This window comes from Sminthopsis crassicaudata, chromosome 1 (assembly GCF_048593235.1).
Source record: "Sminthopsis crassicaudata isolate SCR6 chromosome 1, ASM4859323v1, whole genome shotgun sequence".
In the NCBI taxonomy this organism is placed as follows: domain Eukaryota; kingdom Metazoa; phylum Chordata; class Mammalia; order Dasyuromorphia; family Dasyuridae; genus Sminthopsis; species Sminthopsis crassicaudata.
Window position 1 is genome coordinate 603,053,628 of NC_133617.1, and position 19,611 is coordinate 603,073,238.

Here is a 19,611-nt window from a genome sequence, read left to right on the forward strand (position 1 = left end):
GGTCACAGTCCAGAAGACAAAAGAAGATGGACTCATGCCAAAGAGCAGAAATATAAAACAGCAATGGGAGAGGCAGCTCTGTACAGTAGCATTAGTATTAATTTCCAAGTCAGAAGATTTCAAATCCAGGTCCTATTGACTCATTACCTGCTCTCTGCACCTCAGTTTCTTCTTCTTTAAAATGAAGGAATTGGAGGTCTCTTCTAAATCCTTGATCTTCCTAAAGCACATGTCTAACACACACTCTCTGTCTGTCTCTCTCTCTCTCTCTCTCTCCCCCTCTCTCTCTCTCTCTCTCTCTCTCTCTCTCTCACACACACACACACACACACACACACACACCATTCAATCACTTCCAGTAGTTCCCTATCTCTAGAAAAATCCCTATCTCCTCAAAATTGATCTCTAGGAGCAAAAATAAAATGCTCTGTTTGAAGTTTAAAGTCCTTCAAAATTTGGCCCTTTCCTACCTTTCCAATCTGCAGACACTTTATCCCATCCAGTTGTAAAGGCTATCTTGCTGCTGCTCCTCAACCAAGAAACTCCATCCCCCAATTCCATTCATTCTCTGCTCTGCCTCCTGACTTCTGTGGCTTTTTTCAGTTCTCAGCTAGTTTCCCTCTGTGAGTTTCTTGAAAACATATACTTTTAGCATGTTTGGTTGGATTTTTGTTCTTCTTTTCATAGTTCCTGGCACCTAACAGAGTGTCTAGAATATAGTGGATATTTGATAAACACTTCTTAATTGATTATTATAATAAATAATATTTCCATAGGACTTTTTACAAGCATGCTCTCATTTGTCTCATGAAAGCTCTGGATGATAGACACTACATATCTCCATTTTATAAATGAGTAAACCTAGGCTAGGAAAGGTTAAGGGACTGGCCTATGGTTATACAACCGTCTAGTAGGTTTTCAAGAAGTAAGAACTAAACACAGATCTTGTTAACTCCAAGTCTAGCACTCCGTCAAATCTAAACCCCCAAGTTGAGTGACCACATCAAGATGCTTATACTAAAAAGTTCCTAAATACCTGCTACAAATGAGAGCAATAGGGATGTAAAAAGGGGTGTCAGTGTTGGTTTTTACAAGTTCAACTATCTTAGTTGTTGGGCACAAAACAGTATCTGAAGAGTATCTTTTGTTTTGACTACATACAAAGCTGAAGGATACAAATTCTTTGGAGGTGATCATTTAATTGAACTACTAAATGGAGTAGTAAGGTTAAGATTTTTGAATAGATATCTTATTAACCCTTAATTTTATTCCTATTCTGCTTGCCAGTATGACTTACTCTCTTCATTCAAAGTTGTCTTTATTAAGTATCAAAGCAGCTGAAAAACATAGCAAATAATTCATATAAAACCCCTCTCCTAACCTCTCATATTCATTTTTTTGCAGGGCAGTTGGGGTTAAGTGAGTTGCTCAAGATCATCCAACCAGTGTTTTAAGTGTCCAGTATCGGAGGCTAGATTTGAATTCAGGTTCTCCTGCTTCCAGCACTAGTCCTCTATCCACTGTACCATCTAACTGCTCACATTCATTCTTTAAGCTCATTTCCATTTTTCATACCTTGCTGCATTATAAATTTCCCTAGATCTCTTACTGTTATGCCAAGAAACCTCTAGAGAAATTGCTAGGATTGGGTTGGGATTTTTTTAGGCTAGTACACAATTTTGTTATTTACAAAGGTTCCAAATGGAATGCAAATCTGCTGGTCTACTTTTGCTTATCACTCTATCCTCATATCCATGATTCTACTTTTAAGAAGTTGCATTTGTAAATATATTCAATTTTGGTGTAAATTTCAAAAGAGAAGAGTTCTCTGAATTACCGCAGGCAAAGACAAATAATAGACTATTAATCTATTCAGAATATGATATTCTACCTTTTTACATTTCCTCTCACAACTATCTGTCTTTTATTAAGTGAAGGGGGGGGGAAACACCTAAGGCCTTTAAAATGTAGAAAGTATTTAATAATCTAATGATTTGTATATTCACCAAGCTAGATACCATAGAGAATAGTATACCTACAATGAAGGAATAAGAATAATGACAGAGATACCCAGAAGTTCACAAAGGTACAAAAATACAGCAAGAAAAAAATAGGATAGGCCCTAAGATAAAGTGTCTATCAATAACTGCAGGGAACTTTTTAAAAAACAAGCAAGATAAACTATAGGTCCTAATGTAAAGAGACAAATATGGCCTTACATGTATCCCTGAGATTAGTGGGATGAAATCTATGACTGGAATATGGCTTTAGATAAATAAACCATATTTATAAGGAACAGGATAGAGAAAATATTTTCTTATACTAAGAAGATATACTCATATAAAAAAAAAAATCAAGAACCAGATGGGAAAAGTGTGACAGAAGCCATCTGGGTGAAGGTCAATGGAGAAAGAAACAGAAGCAATTTTGTCACATTGGTTAACCTTAGACTGGGCAAAAAAGGGAAATAGCTAAGGTAATGAAAATTCAATAATTTGCTTATCAAATTTATAGGGAACAAATACTGTGGTAGATAACTAACATACAGGATGATAGAATTCACTCCAGAAGGCTCTTCACAGACTAGACACTAGAACATTGGGCAGAATTTCACAAAGTGAAATTCAATAGAGATAAATGGGTCTTACAAATGGTTCAAAAATCAGCTTCATAAGTAGAATATGGGGAAGAAACAGGTAGATGGCATTTTGTTTGAAAATTTAAAATAAATACATTTATGGTTAATAGATACATAGCTTTCAAGAATTTAAGAAATTATATTACCATTATATTGTGCCCAGGTCATATCACATCTGGATTGTTGTGTTCAATTTTAGGTATCTAAAATTTAATAAAGATATTGATAAACTGGAGAACATTTAGAGAACAACCAGGCAGTTCAAAGGTCTTGAGCCCATGTCATATGAGTACCAATTGAAGGAATTAGAGATATTTAGCCTGAAAATGGAAAGCCCTCAAGGGGGGGGCATGATAGTTATGTTCAAGCATTTTAAGTAATCATCATGTGGAAGACAGATTATACTTGTTCTATTTAGCCCCAGTGGGCAAAACCAGAAACAATGCTTGGAAATTGTGAAGAGATTAATTTGCTCTTGATTTCAGGGAAACAAAAAAACAAACTTCTTAATAATTGAGCTACATAAAAGTAGAATGGGCGCCTCAGGAAAAAATTCTTTATTTGAGGTCTTCAAGCAGAGGCTAGATGACCATATCTTATTTATTTCCTTTAGGAATATGAGTTAGACTAGATGGTGCTAAGAGCCTTTCCAACTTGAATATTCTATGGTTACATAGATAATAAGAGAGAGTGAGGGGAGGGAGAGAGGGAAAGAGAGAGAGAGAGAGAGACAGAGAGAGAGAGACAGAGAGAGAGAGACAGAGACAGAGAGAGAGAGACAGAGACAGAGACAGAGACACAGAGACAGAGAGACAGAGACAGAGAGAGACAGAGAGAGAGAGTGAGAGAGTGAGAGAGACAGAGACAGCAAGAGAGAGACAGAGAGACAGAGACAGAGACAGCAAGAGAGAGACAGAGATGACAGAGATAGAGACAGACAGACAGAGACAGAGACAGAGAGAGACAGAGAGAGACAGAGAGACAGAGAGAGACAGAGATGACAGAGATAGAGACAGACAGAGAGACAGAGACAGAGACAGAGAGAGACAGAGAGAGAGAGAGAGATTGAAAGAGACAACTTGTACCTAAATCAGTATATTAAGAGATACATAACCATAACTTTCAAGAACTTAAGAAATGATATTACCTTTGTATTTTGCCTAGATCATATAACATCTAGATTATTGTGTTCAATTTTAGGTATTGATGAACTGGAAATTCAGAGAACAACCAAGTTGCTCAAAGGTCTTGAGCTCATGACATCTGAGCATCAACTAAAAAAATTAAGGATTTTTAGACTAAAGAAGGAAATACTCTGATTTCAGAAAATCCTGGAAAGATTTACATAAATTAGTGTTGAGTAAATTGAACAGAACCAGGAAAACAATGAACATAATAACAGCAAAATTATGTGATGATCAACTATGATAGTTCTAGTAGTACAGTGATTCAAGACAGTTTCAGTGGATTTGGGATGGAAAATACCATCTGTAACCAGGGAGGGAACTATGGAGACATGATGTAGATCTAGATATGGATGGTATTTTCACTTTAAAAAAAAAAATTCTTCCTCATAGTTCTTTTCCCTTTGGGTCTGATTTTTCTTGCCCAACATGACTGGCATGGAGGTATGTTTGGAAGTATTGTGCATATATAGACTAAATCAGATCCACTGCTACTTGGTAAGGGCATAGGTGAGGGAGAAAGGGAGAGGGAGTTGAAATGTGAAGTCTTGTAGGATTGGATTTTGAAAATTATCTTTAGGTGTGTTTGGAGAAATAAGACACTACTGAGTGAGAAAAAAGAAAAGGAAAATAGAAAAAAGAAAGCTTCAGGGAGCTTGTAATCAATACATGTGAAATTGAGGAAGGAGGCATTAACAGTCTGGGAGGGGGGGGTCAGGATATGCCTTATTTTGGAAATGTCATGAGCAGAGTTTTGACGGAAACAATACTATTCTAGGAGGCAGAGATGAAGGGGGGATATTTTCAAGACATTAGTATCAAGTATGAGGAACAGAAAAAAGACACAATTTGAAAGTGCAAGAAGAAGAGTAAGGTTGGAAAGGTAGTTCAGGTCAACTCATAAAAAATATTAAAAGATAAAACAAAACTAAATAATTTATCATAGAGTGTTATGGGCCAGAACTTGAAACAAGTACCTTGTTTCAAGTTCCTAAATGGAATTGAGGAGACAATGGTTAAATCTAGTTTAGCATTGATTTAATCCTACAACAAATAATGGTTTCCTAGTGATGTAATGATTGGTTTATACTCAGTGTAGAACATATAAGCTAGGAGCCTCAGCCAGGATTCAATTCTGAGAGATTCAGAGGGCAGAAAAGACAAGCGGGAGCTCAAGCTCTCAGAATCAAGAAGAGAGATAAGGCCTCTCAGAAAGCTAACCGGGCCCCAGGAAAGGAGACAAGATTTTGAAAGAGATAATAAAGGATTTGGGTTTTACCCCTGGCTACTCAAGTGGTGATTACTGAACTGAAAGGAAGGCTGCCCCCAGAGACCCCAAGAAAACAGAAACAGAAAACATTGCAATAGAGACAATAGGGAGTCATTGGAATTTATTGAGTAGGGGAATGAAAGGGTGAGTCCAGCACTCAAGAAAAATCTCCTTGATAGCTCTGTGGAAGATGTTTAAGAGAGAAAAGAGATCTGAGACAGAGAGACCAATTAGGAAACTCAAGCAATAGTGCAGGTGAGAGGTGCAAAAGCCTGGAAAGAAGGCGGTGGTAAATGAAAAGAAAAATAGGGATTCTGAAATGATTTGGCAATCAATTAGACAAGTAACTGGCTTTATCTAAAATATGCTTAATTTTGAGTGAGAGGATCCATTCAATGCCTGGGTTTGTTACTTCCTCTCTTATGACCTGGACAAATTAGTTATCTCTCTCAGTTTCAGGCTCCTCACATGTGAGTGAGGTAACGTGTGAATGATTCAGCAACATTTTTATGAAAAAGGTGGAAGATTTTAGAAAGCAAAAACTTTCTCCTTTAAAATAAGGCCCAGGAAGTCAAACAACAACAACCACAAAAACCCCTTGGTTTTGTCTTGGTTCTAACTGGCCATGTGACTTTGGAAAAGTCATTTTGTTTATCTGACTCATATCCTTATTTTTGAAGTAAGAGATTTGGAATAGATAATTGTCAAGACTTCTCCAAACTCTAAAACCTTACAGTTTATTTCTACATAGAATCTTAATTTCCAATGTCCCATTTACTAGACTCTCAGCTATGCCAAATTAAATAGAAAACTAACCTGATTAAAAATAATAATAATAATTTGACTTACTGTGCTAATAGATAATGATAATTTTAATGTGCCATGTCTTTCAGATATTTGTTGTTATTATCACAGTTTAACTTTAACAATGGTAAATGATCCTTAGGATCACAGACTAGTACAGTCAGATATAAGGTGGTAAGAGGAAGAGAGGCTTTTGGTGTATCTCATTCCATTTATAAATCTGAAGTAGTACAAGATTTTGTCCAGGGTGACAACTATACCTATAATTGAACCTATTTGGGAATGTTTTACTCATCATTCTATATTATTTCCTCTCAGTCTCCCAATGTGGTACAGAGGAAAATCTGTTAAATTTTGAGTGAGAGCATAGAGGTTCAAAGTTTGATTCTGCCACTGATTACTTGTGTAAATTTGGGCAAGCCATTTTACCTCTTTAGGCTTTTTTGTTTTCTCATCTATAAAATGAGGGGGTGGACTAGTGGTCTTCTAGTTCTAAATCAAGGATCCATTTCTCCCAGGAACTGAAGGTGCAATCTGGGAATGTGGAACATAGTAATCATAACAACAATAATGAAAAGCTCTTTACTTACATCATCTCATTTGATCTTCCTAAAAAAAAAAAAAACCTGGTAAGGTAGAAACTAAAAGTCTTTTTGGAAATTGAACTTCAAAAGTGATTAAATGACTTTTTCAGTGACACACAGCTTATAAAAATCAAAAACAGGATTCAAACTAAGGACTCTTCTATTTCCAAGTCCAATACTCCTTGCTACTTTGTTGAGTCAATAGCTGGCTCACAGGGAAATAAAACCCACAAATATAAATATATGAGACAAATACAGCTTCTCATAAGTTCTCTCAACAAATAGAAGTTAAAACTACATTATAAACTTCTGTATTTTTTCATGCCAGATGGAGTGTTATAACAGTGTTTTGTTGGTCTGGACACAATTTAGTTTCTATGAAGCAATGACATGAATTTTCACTAATGGCACGGCAGCCATAATGGTTATTTATCACCAACTACAGCTCTCTCTGTTGGGCACTACTTCAGTGCTTTCCAGGGTGCTGGCTGGATTCAATTTCTGATAGTGCATCCTCAAAGCCCCAAGTGCTAGACTCGGGCTGCAGCTGAGGTACTTGCCTCATGGGCTACAGGGAAAGGTCATCTCTTTGCCCTTCTCTTCTTTATTCTCTAAATACAGTGGTTTCCAAATATTTTTAAGCACAAAATTATCAATGAAAACACTTTGAGCATGAACTCCTATTACATATATATATATATATTTACTTACTAATAAATTACACATCTTATATATCATACATATACATGTATATGGGATTGCCTTATTTTATATATTATAAGAAGGCCATGGGTCCAGGGACTCCTGTTCTGGTGTCTGTAACATTTGATGATGTGATCAAATATTTCACAGAGCAAGAGTGGAGAACTATGGAGAAATAGCTAAAGACACTTTACAAAAGATAAAATGAATAGCAATTATAAAATTTTGGTCTCGCGGGGCTATGCCATTCCCAAATCAGATTTGAATATTCAGTCTGAACAAGGGGAAGAGCCATTTTCAGAGATCAGGACACTTAGAGACAATAGAACTGGCCATTGGTTCCAGTGTTGGAGAGGATCTTGATTTGAAGAACTCACAGGGGCAACTGTTTTCTGAGAATTCCAGATCTTTAAATTCTATAGAGCAGGGAAACTATTTATTTGAAAATCAAAATTCATCTTAATCCTTAACATTCCACTCCAATGAATATAACAAGAGTTATACCCCCACAAAATCTTAAATAATAAAATCAAGATGTACAGAGAGAAACAAACCTTCTACACTGAGTGTGTCAAGAACTATGGCCAGAATGATCAACTGTCCAGGCACCAGCACCTACAAATAATGAAGTTACCCTTCCAGTGCCTTGAGTATGACAAGACTTAAATGAAAGCCAATTGAAGTCCATCAGCTCCCTCCTGCACAGTGGGGATATGTCATTTTCCTACAGTGAATGTGGCAAAAGCATCACCAAACACTGTAATCTGAATGTTATATTACTATACACAGAGAAGAAACCCTTCCTGAACCCAGAGTGTGATAAGACCTTTGACCTAAAAGCACCTGCAAATACACAGCAAAGTCAGGGTCACTCTGCTGCAGCAAGGGCACTAAAGCATTTCCCTGTAGCAGCCTAAGCTCACAGCCCACATTAAAGTGCACACAAAGAAGCAGTACTACAAGACCCTGCTGTTCAGACTGATGGACTTTGATTGGAGTTGAGACAAAATGTATAGCATATAAGGGGTGATTATCAACACTCCAAGTCAGAGAGTTACAATGAGAAAGAACTTCAGATGCTATCTAGTCCAAATCCTTAACAAGTGGTCTTTCAATCTCTGCTGGAACACCTCAAATAATAGGAAATTTACCACTTCATGAGGCAGACTATATTCCATTCTGGAACAGCTCTGATTGTTAGGAAGTTCTTACTTAGATTGCACTAGAATCAAGCTCCCCATAACTTCCAGCCACTTTTCACAGTTCTTTCAAGAATCAGAAAGAAGTTTAATACCTTGTCTCAAAGGCAGTTCTTCAACTATCCAGTGAAATCTGGCAAATAGAATTGGTGATTAAGGAGGAAGAAATGGGGAGAGGGGAGAGAAAGAGAGAGAAAGAGACAGAAAGGGGAAAGAGAGAGAGATAGTGAGAGTGTGTGAGAGAGAGAGAGAAAGAGAGAGAGAGAGAGAGAGAGAGACAGAGAGAGACAGAGAGACAGAGAGAGAGAGGGTGTGAGAGACAGAGAGAGAGAGAGAGAGAAACTAAAGAAGCCTCACCTACTTAAATAGGTCTCAACCTTCCTCCTAAAATTTTAATCCTCTACTCTACTCAATGGGTGAGACCTCTAGTTGAAAAGAACTTGAATTTTTCTAGAAGTTCAAGAACCTCTTTACTCTTCTAGCAAATCAGCTCTCTTCAAAAACTATAATAGCAATAACAAAAGCATTTATATGGCATTTAAGGTTTGCAATACATGTCTTATCTCATTTGATCCTCACAACAACTCTATGATGTAGAGCCATTATTAGCTTCATTTTTCAGATGAGGAAACTGAGACTCAGAGAGATTTAGTGACTTGCCTAGGAGCATATTGTGCATAAATGTCAGAGACAAGATTTGAATGAAGGTGTTTTTGATTCCCACTCAAGCATTTCACTCACCACATCACCTAGTTATATAGTTGATGAAACTTACAGCATAGTTCTAAATGGGGCTCCTGGTAGGGGCAAGATCTAAGTGTGGACCTTCACACCAGGATTTGTGGCTCATTGATAATTGAATATCTCCTCTTTCAAATGAGATCCTCATCTCATCAGTCTTTCTCTACCATTAGTGCTATAGTGGTCTGCTGTTTCTACCATAAATTCCCAAAAGGTGCTGTTATTTTTCTGTGTTGTTTTCAACACTGGTTGCTCCATTTCAAGTTTGCTTCATTCATTCTTATTTACATTTTTTAATAATTTAAATAAATAATTGAATTTTAAAATAATTAAATTAGCTTTCAAATTGCAAAAGTAAATTAGCCTCAAAGAACTATTGCTATGTAACATGTAGCTTTGCAAGGCGAATGTTCTCACACTAAGGCTGGTGGCTTCTTGCTTAGTTCCCTAGCTAAGATTTCTATCAGCCTTCCTATACTCAAAGACTCAAAGAATTAGTCATCTAGTCCAGTTGTCAAACAAATAGAAATGGATCCCTTTGGGTGCATATTGACTTAGAAAATCACAAATTAACTTTACATTGAATTATAGTTTTATTTTACTTATTTTGTTAAACATTTCCCAATTGTTTTTAACCTGGTTCAGGTCTTACTCAGAGGTTTTGACAAGTCCATTTAAGACCCTTGGCCTTTAATCCAACCTCTTACTTTTATTGAAAAGGAGACTTAGGTTCAAAGTGATTTAGTGATTTTTTTCCAAGGTAATATAGAGAGTAAGCAGCTAAGAAGAGATATGAACTTAGGCCCTATGATGCTCAGCACTCTTTTCAGAGTTCCATATTCTCTCTCTAGTCGTCTCTTTTCTTGAGGCACAATTGGCTTTGGCTTGGCTGGTTCTCATATGTTTTACACAGGCTGATGACCTCTAACTGAATACATTCACTAGGCCATGCTAGAGCTAAGTTCTTCCCAGTGGCTTTAATATCTTCCAGTTTGTCCTTTGAAACATTGAGTTCTAATCATTTCCTGACACACAGTGCATGCTATGCTTGTGAAGATCTTTACTGAGGAAATTCTGGCCAATCACTAATCTACAATGGTGAATTGGGTTGAAGGGGGGACAAGCTTGGCTGGGACTCCCCACCAACCAAACTGAATATTTATATGTTACCAGCATAGCAACTGTAGAATGTACTTCATAAGCACTTCATGTCACAAGGAAGTTTATCTACTCAATACATTCCGCCCTCACTTATCATAAACATCAAACATTATACATGATCAAGGACATTATAAAGCAAAATAATCAGACATTACATTATGAATGCAGAACTGCTAATCAATCTTAGATATTACCCACAACATAAACTTAGCATTCTAACAGCATTTAATTATTGTGGGCACAGATAGCCTCCATATCCTCCCTTTTCTTTCTCATTGCTATATTTAGGCACCTTAGGTCTCTGCAGTGAGCTTTATATGGTCTTCTTCTTCTTTTGCCCATTTTACTACAACAGAGTACCTAATACATTACAATTATTTATACAGCACAACATCATCAACATCGATATTACTTCCCATAAATCTGCTGCATAGTCTAGGTATCCCAAACTCTGGGGTCTTCTTCCAATCTCTTTCTGCACAAGAATGGCTTGCTAGGCATGCCAAAGGGAAAGAGTTGTGGAAATCAAGAAATTCTGAAGAATTCTTTAGTCTTTAATGCTTGTTCTACCTCTTAGTTATTTGCCCTTTATTCTCCACACTTTGATTCTAAGACCCATGTGGCCCAGGAAAGGAGAGCAGTCACATAATGACTGCTGATTAAGGGCATAAACTAGCACCTGTAAAATGCTTTCCCAGCCTCATAGGTCTTGACCGCCTAAAAAAACATTTTATTTGAGATTTTAGCAGCCCATTCCAGCATTCTATAATGCCAGCTGCTCTAGAGTGATATGGTATGCTTAAAGTCCAGTTTATTCCGTGTTCCTGTACCACTCTTAGACTTCGTTAATGATAAATTGAAATCCTTGATGGGAAGCTATAAAGTATGGAATTCTCAAGCAATATATCAATCACTGTTAACTCCCAGAGGTTGATTCTGCCCAAATTCAGCATTTTGGGAATACAAATACCAATCCTAAGTGTCAATAATCAAAACAAATCTCTTCCCCCTCCACAACAAAAGAAGACTTGGATAGTTAATCTGCCACCATAATATGGGGTCTATTCTTCTCACCAGGAAATCTGCTATATCTGAATTTTAAAACAAGACATATTTGCCAGCGGCTGAAACATTTGGCTACCTACAGTGGCAAGATTAGACTTGGTTAATAGCATCTCATGATTTCTAGACAATGCATCCATTTTTTCTTTTTCTCAGTATCCATTCTGCTCTGGGTTTCATCTTGCATGAATCATGAAGTCCAGGAAGCATCTTATATTAACTTTTGTTATAGGTTGTGTGTGTCTGCCAACTTTATTTTTGTGTTCTTCTCCAGTGGTGGAGCATTCGTGAACATTTACTTTGGACATGTAAGCATTTAAATAGCAACCCCATTCAATGAAATCCTCCCAAATATTACTACCCTATATCTACTTATCTCCAGTCTTCCAAATCTGCGTTTATCATGTCCCAGATCACTTGAATAAGCTTTCAGCTGTTAAACCAGTATATGTATTACATATAGATATATACTACTTCCTAGGTCTTAATTACCTCATGTTTTAGCATAATTTAAACTATTCCAAGCTCAGATCATTGGGATGATCTACCTTCCCCTTAATTATGCATCTCCAAACAAGCAATTGACTAGAAGCCAGAATTTCCAAATTACTATAGTATTTTTTTTAATTACAATACTTTTTTTACTTACAGTCGTCAAGGGTCATTGAAAGTTTTGTGGTTTCTACTTTGCCCAACCAATCAGTAAAATATAACACTCTAGGTCTAAGTGCCAATATGAGAGTTGTGCCAATTATTCAAAATATTTATTTCTTGAATAAATTCAAAATGAATGAGTCTAGAATCCATTGGCTCTATCACAAAATGGACTCTTCGCCTCCCATAATTATTCCTTTAGGTCCCTATGCCCCTTAGCTTTACAATATAATAAGAGAGTCCTGGTAACCCCAGAAGCAGTGTCTCTTCCTAGCTAAGATCTAGAACTCCTTAACCACATGATAATTTTATTTGCCCTAGTGCAAAGTAAATCTCTGTCTGGGATGGTTCTTACCTCTTTTTACAGAGTAATTTCTCCTACCCTACTTTTGTATTTGCTAGCCACTGGACAGTATTCTGACTTTGGACTTGGATGATGAGATAGGTGGTCAATAGCAATACATCATTAGAAGGACACAAAGGTCTCAGGGACCCCAGTTCATCTGGTCCCTCCAAGCCCCCCCATTATACATATCAAGATTCCAGTCCTTCCCAATCTGGCACCATGCTGTGGTCATGCAGATCTGACTTAGCTGTCAGTTAAGTTGGATTTGCAGTGTTGTTACCCTCTGAGGCTATTTTTCTGCTGTCCCAGTTTTCTCTGGAAGGTCTCCATAGATTCTTATCAAATTAACTTATGTATATATAGTTTTTACCACTTAGCACAGTACTTCTTCTGCTCCCTCTGAGAACAATAAGCAATAGCCACCCTACCTGCTGATCCCTGGCCTTTTACTTTCTTATTTTATTCAATATGATAGATGATGGGTAGGTAGGGAAGCAATTAATCAAGGAGAAAAAAAAAAGGTGCCTCAATAGTATTTGTTTATTAGTGAGCTTGAATATTTGAATATTACAAACACAACAAAAGAATTGTGCAATTGAGTGCTAAGTGTCACCAATAATATTCTCTCTCTAATAGAAACTCTTCATTATGCTTTGAGAAGTTTCATTTGGAGTTAAAGGGCTTGTATCCCAGTGCTACTATTTGTGTGACTCTGGATATGTTAAAATGTCTCTGAGGCTAAATTTTCTCATTTATATATAAGGACACATTGAAGTTTTAACCTGATCATAATAAAACATAAAATCCAGAAGATTTGGGGGATTTGGTTTGGTTTGGTTTTTGCTGTTGACAAATATATATGATACAAGAAAGAATGTGGACAGTGGAATAGATTAGATACATATGACACAATAATCAAGACCTACAATAATCTAGTATTTGATAAACCCCCAAACTCCAGCTTCTGGAATAAGAACTCACTATTTGACAAAAATTGCTGAGAAAACTGAAAAATAATGTCAGAAACTCAGCATAGACCTACATCTCACACCTTATACTGAAATAATATCAAAATGGGTATGTGACTTGGGCATAAAGAATGATACCATAAACAAATTTAGAGAGCAAGAGATAATTTACCTAACAGATCTTTGGATAAGGGAAGAATTTATGACCAAAAAAGAACTAGAAAACATTATGAAAGGCAAAATGGACAACTTTGATTACATTAAACTAAAAAGGTTTTGCACAAGCAAAACCAACAGAAACAAGATTAAAAGGGAAATGCAAAGATGAAAAAAATTCTTCACAGCCAATGTTTCTTATAAAGGTCCCATTTCTAAAATATATAAAGAATTGTGTCAAATTTATAAGAGTACAATCCATTCCCCAACTGATAAATGGTCAAAGGATATGGACAAATAATTTTCACATTCTAAATCACTATTGATTAGAGAAATGCAAATTAAAACAACTCTGAGGTACCACCTCACACCTCTCAGATTGGCTAAAATGACAGGAAAAAATAATAATAAATGTTGGAGGGAATATGGGAAAACTGGGACACTGATACATTGTTGGTGGAATTGTGAAATGATCCAACATTCTAGAGAGCAATTTGGAATTATGCTCAAAGGGCTATCAAAATGTGCATAATCTTTGTCCTAGCAGTGCTACTACTGGGTTTATATCCCAAAGAAATTATAAAGGAGAGAAAAGATCCACATGGGCAAAAATGTTTATAACAGCTCTTTTTGAGATAGCAAAGAATTGGAAAATTAGTAGATACCCACCAATTGGAGAATGGCTGAACAAATTGCAGTATATGAAGATAATGGAACATAATTATTCTATAAAAATAATGAACAAGCAGATTTTAGAAAGACCTGGAAAGATTTACATGAACTGATGCTGAGAAAAACAAGCAAAACCAGGAATACATTGTACACAATAACAGCAAGAATGTGCGATGATCAGCCATGAAAGACTTAGTTCTTCTCAATGGTTCAGTGATATAAAGCAATCCCAATAGACTTTGGACAGAAAATTCCATCTGCATTCAGAAAAAGAATTATGGAAATTGAATGTAAATCAACACATGCTATGTTCTCTTCTTTTTTCTGCCTTTTTTTTCTCTCCCATGTTTTTTTTTTCTTTTGTTCTGATTTTTCTCTCCCAACATGATTCATGAAGCAATGTATATTAAAAATAAATAGTTTTTTAAAAAAGAAATAATGTGGATTAGGAGAGTAAAGTATAATAATTTTTATTCTTTCATTTAGCTTTATTTTCTGGGTCACAAAATAAGAGGATCTTGAAATAAAGTGGGCTTAGTAGCCAGACTCCAAACAAGGTTTCTTTGGCAGAATGCATAAAAATGGATTTTTTTTGGGGGGGGCACAGAATTCCTATAAGAAACTAAACAGAAATTACAAGAAAATGTTAACCCAACTGTCTGGAACAATTGATTTCAATTCAGGACAAGATATAGGTAGTTAAAAGACATCATCTCATTGTGGGACTATTCTTCTTGCCTCTCCTTTTTTCAACTACCCTTTAGATAGTGTTACATAGCATATAACTACGTAACCTTTGTTATAACTAAAGAACTATTAACCTATGCCTATCAAAGAGAGGCTTGCTGGTCACTGTATAGTAGCAGACAGAAGCGGAGATGACCAGCAGGCAACCCTGCACAAAGTGATGTAGTCAATGAAGAAAGCACCAGGTCTGGAGTAAATTTCTATGCATGATGACAAGTATTCATAGAAAACACATCTATGGCCAGAGAAGATGTGCAGTTCCTATTGGGATATTTATATGGCCAGGATACACACATAAGGGTTACATATATAGAAGTCATGAGTGGACAGGGCAGCTCACATCTGAAAATCTGAAACTGGCTTCAAATCCAACCTCAGACATTCACCAGCTATATGGACAAATACTTAACCTCTGGGTTTCTTCAAGAGGAAAATGGGGATAATAATAGCAACTCTCTTCCAAGGCTGTTGAACTGATCAAATGATATAATATTTATAAAGCATTTAGCATAGTGCTTAGTACATAGTAGGCACTTAATAAATGCTTGTGGCTTCCTTCCTTCCTACTTTCTTTCCTTCTATCTTGAAAAGATGATGCCCAGAAGTAGGTTGCAGCACAAAATGAGCAGAACATCCCCCAGTGGAATTCTCCATAAATAAGAATCAAAATGAGTATATCACCAGAGAATATTAGCAACCATAATTGTCAGAGGTATGAACACGCCCTTTACACATATTCTGTCCAGGAAGCCCCTGACCATAGATGAGTTTTTTATTCATGTTTTCCAACCATACTGTTGGAAAGCTTTGTATAAGCTTTCCACCACTAGTAATGTGAGAGTATATACTACAGGCAAACATGGAGACCTTTTCCTGGCATTTTATTTGTTAACCTGTTTTATTAAATGTCTTTTGTGTAGATTAATATGTCCTCGGGCTAGCTGGAAAGAATAAATACATCAATGGGACTTCTTGCATTATTTGTTTTGAGTAGGTGATGGCCCAAAGAGTGTCTTAAACTTGGGGTACTCTTTTTTGAGGGGGGGACATGTGAGAAGAAATGACTCCAGAAGTTACATGTAAAATTAGACATTTGAACTAGATAACTTCAAAGGTTCTATCTCTAAATCTATGATTCTATGATGTTCTTTCTCAGGAGATGGTACCAGTTCTTTCAGAGAAATATCCAGACTCAGAAAGCCTTGAGGCTAATCAAAATGTTCTGTCTTTCACTCTGCTCACCAAAGGTCTTTAACCAAGTTAGGGAGAATTTGGTCCCATTCCTTTTTTCCTTTTCCCTGCAGCCAGGTAGCACATTACCCACTGAATCAATATCTCCCACTGAGCCTTTTTTCTGGATCTTGGAAAGGCATTAACTCATGCCCTCTTTCCATTTCTCAGTCTCAGCCTCAGGGGCTAATGCAAGATTATGCAAATCCTACCCTCACCCCAGGATTTCTTTCAATATTAGGAAATGGGGAGAAAAAGAGGGAAAAGCAGCTACTCCCCATGAACTCATCTATATCACACACAGGTGAAAGGGGACATTCCTAATGTTAGAGATGTAACTTTAAAGCCACTCTGCAACGTTGGGAGGCAATGAAAGTTTAACAAAGGAGATTTACTTTGCCCATACAGAAAGGATATGCAACAAGGGTACAGCAGTCCCTCTTGTCTCCATCTGGAAATTTATCTTGTCAGTTATCAAAGTAGTTTCTGGTCATCTAGGCATCAGGATATAGCAACTTGGCCTTGAATAGACTCATGTACCTATCAATTTGGAGAGGTTTGGAACTTTTTGGGGTTTTTTGGCCGTAGCTTTTTTATTGGCTTGGGTTTTTATTGGCGCTAGGCCAAGAAGCTATGTCAAAGAAGTTGGGAACAAGATTTCAAGAGGCCAGCAAGCCATCCAGAGAGTCTGGAGCTAAAGGAAGTTGTATGGGCAAGGATTGTGGGTGGGGAGGAAATTGAGTCAAGGTAAGGGAACTACATCAGAAAACTTATCCTATTGCACCTAGCATATTATTGAAGATTCCTGTCACAGCATAATAACCCAAAAAAAAATCCTGAACCAAAACACATCCTCCAGCAACTTTCCCTGCAAAAATTATTTTCTATAATCAATCTACAAGAATTTATTAAATATCAAGTAGCACACTAGATTAAAACTTCTTACACTATGGGCTGCATGAGGTCTCACAACTGAATGTGGGGATCACAAAATAATGAATTGTTATCGGTAAATGTTTGACTTGTTTACTTATTTTATATAGCTATATAACCAGCGTTGCAAAAAAATTTCTCAATTGAAAAGGGGTTGCCAGTGGAAAAAAGCTTAAGAAGCCCTACACTAGATGATAGATATACGAACAAAATCCCTGCCCTCAAAGAGATTGCATTCTACTATGGAAAGGTGAACAACGGTGTGTAAACAGACAAGCTGAGCAAATTGTGATAGAGGAAAAGGAAGAAGGAAGGGAAAAGGAAGCATTTTTTTTTCTAAACACCTTTACAAACATTATTTCATTTGTTAAGAAAAGAGAAGAGATCACTGAAAATGTTCTAGGGAAACTTGAAAAGGGTTAAGCAAGGAATCAAGAAAGATTCCACCAAGGTGGATACCTTCAAGAAAGATAAGGAATTTGAAAGATGGGAATAAACATTCATTAAGTGTCTGCTATGTGCCAAGCCCCTCTGCTTAGCTCTGGGAATTCAAAGAAAAGCAAAGGACACTCTCTGACTTCTTTGCATTCTAACAAGGGAGATAGCATGCAAATAACTGCATACAAACAAGTTATATACAGGATAATTAAGAAATAGTCAATAGAAAGAAGGCTCCACAATTAAGAGGGATTGGTAAAGGTTTCCTATAGAAAGAGGGATGTTAGCTTGGACTTGAATAAACCATTTATGAGGAGCTCCAGACACTATGCTAAGCTATATCCAGAGAAGGACACTAAGTCAAATTTTGGAAAAAGCTAGTGGTATAGATTAGTTAAAACATAGAATCTCTGGGAAGAATAATATAAAGAAAGGGTTGGAAGAGATCTAGAAGCAATAACTTACTGTATTGAGGAAAGAGAACAAAGTTCTTAATAGTCGTTATGAGGTGATTACCTCTCTTCTAACATCAAAATTCCCAAAGCAATCACTTAAGTATACTCAACATACAAAAAGAAACATTTTTCAGAAAGAAAAACGGGGTGGCAGTGATAGTGGGCTTAGTCTCTCTTTTCCTTTTTTAGTTCAGAACACCTCTTCATTTGCTAATTCATTACTGGAAGGTTCTAGTTCCAGCAAACTGGGAATAAATTTTCTTCAATGAGCAGTCATAAGCAAGTTGTATTCTAACCAAAAAGTGGAGTTCCTCCTGGAGTTCCCTATAATATGATTTCAGCATTAGTGCCTTCCCAATAATTTAAGAAAAAAAAAAAAGAAATAGGGGGAAAAAGAAAAGGAAAAGAGAGAAAAAACACTAGTCAGAAATCCCCCCCCAATAATAATATATAGCTACTCCCCAAACTCAGCCACTAACTTCCATGCATGCAGCATTTTTTACATAGTTTTCCCAATTTGGGGCTCATGGTTATGAGAATTCCTTATGACAAAAGAAAGCAGTTTCTTCTTAAATGGGTTTATATACCCTGACCTTCCTCCCATACCTAACCAACACCTTTTCTTCATAACTATTCCAGTAGTCCTGGAAACTATCTCCTTCATTACTCCATGGGGTAGATTAGCACCTAGAAAATTTAAATGTTCGAGAATATGATTTAGTGAAAAACAAAGTAGTGGGTGTTCCCCATTATAACTGCTTAAAGTACTCTTCCCTAGAAACTTACCTCTTTGCAGTAGTTGTTCCAAAGTAAGAACACTGTGTAAGTAACACAGAAATCAGAGGAGTTCCATTACTTTTGAATTTTCCTGTTCAGGACTAGTTGACTCCAAAGGTCCTGTGAAGCACTAAATCTGTGACACTATGATCTGGTTACTATTTCTAAAATAAGATTATGATTTTTTTAAATTACTGTCTATATAGTTCCTTTCTCCCCATGATCAAACTTCAATAATCTTCACATAAATTGGGTTATAATTGCTTTAAAGGTACTTTTTTCTGGTTCTGATGAATTGTGCAATTAGCTCAGAAAAATTTTAAGCAATTTTCTAATTCCACTAAAACTTAATGGAGCCCTTCCAGCCCTAGGCAAATGGTTGGTGCAAAATTTAATTTGAGCTAATCTGTATAAGATTGGGGAAGCGTAAAATATACAGCATGGGGGGCATTTACCCCTTGTGGGCACCCAGCTTTCCTACCATGCTTTTCCATCAAGATGAGACTCTGGGTAAGTATTGATTTTACAATAAGTAGGGATGATACTAGAATTAAGTGCTCTGTCCTCAGCATCACTAGTGTCTGTTGATAAAACAAACAAACAAAAAGCTTCAATGAAGTATGACAATAAAAGAATATAGGCCAAGTAGTCGAGAGACGTGGGTTCCACTCTTAGCTCTGTCAATCACTCGTTCTCTGCCCTTGGGCAAATCTCTCGGGTCCTTAGCCTCCTCATCTGTCAAGTAGGAGCTTCCCACTCTCAAATCCCACATTCGAGTAGTTTAACTACAACCTTGAAGGCGCTGACCACACCTGCCCCACCGGCAGGTGTCAGTATCTCGGCTGCAGGCGGATGGTTACAAGTATCTTTTCTTCCACCTTCCCACCAAA